The sequence below is a fragment of the Centruroides sculpturatus genome, unplaced genomic scaffold (genome assembly GCF_000671375.1).
Source record: "Centruroides sculpturatus isolate CEXI.00-Female unplaced genomic scaffold, Cexi_2.0 scaffold628, whole genome shotgun sequence".
NCBI classification, from domain to species: domain Eukaryota; kingdom Metazoa; phylum Arthropoda; class Arachnida; order Scorpiones; family Buthidae; genus Centruroides; species Centruroides sculpturatus.
In genome coordinates this window covers 477,816-478,659 of record NW_019385010.1, presented here as the reverse complement: position 1 = coordinate 478,659, position 844 = coordinate 477,816, and positions in this window count along the sequence as shown.

Genomic DNA, 844 nt, shown 5'->3' with positions numbered 1-844 from the left:
ATATTTATTTTGTTTGTACAAAATAAAAAAATAATTTTTAACGATACAATAGTCTTCATTAGGCTTAACATCGACGAAAATTCAACACAAAGCAACACGCAACGGAGAAAATTTTCAACATGGGATAGGTTAATATGTTTTTTCGTACATAATCGGTTATCTGAAATATCAATTTTCCGAACAACCCCAGTCCCCAATTGATTCGGATAATCGACGATCTACTGTATAGCTTTGTAAAGGAACGTACATAAAAATATAAAATATTCTTTACTTTTTAAATCTTAAAACAATACACTTAGTCAAATAGCTCCCTACGAGTGGCTAATGGATGGAATCGAGTGTGCAGAGTGTGCATACACGCGGATTGCCAAATCCCCAGGGTGTCGATACCGGTCAATGTCAAATGCCTCTTTTGTTGCATCACTAGTATATCTCAAAGGATGTGACAGGGCTGTTGTAGATTTTAAACGTTTCTCACCATAGCTGTAAAAATCTAAATATGTTAAACTTAATAGTCATTTGTTTTCTAACTAATTCGTTGAACTGGAAAAATCTCTGTCTTTATTACATTAATAATACAAAGAAATCAGTCTCCACTGTACTTGGCTAGAGATGGTTCGGTTAAACTTTTGTTTAAGTAAAATTTTGGCTCTTTCATCAGGGTTTTGTTTATGTCCCCAATTCCCTAATTGCTTAATTATTTAACTACTACTTAAGTAGAAACCAGTTACTTTGTACTTGAATATTTGTAGTGTTGGGAAAAAAGTGGAAAGACAAATTTTTATGACAAATGGATACATAAATCGTAAATTTAAGGAAAATAAATTCTAGAGCTTTTTCTGTA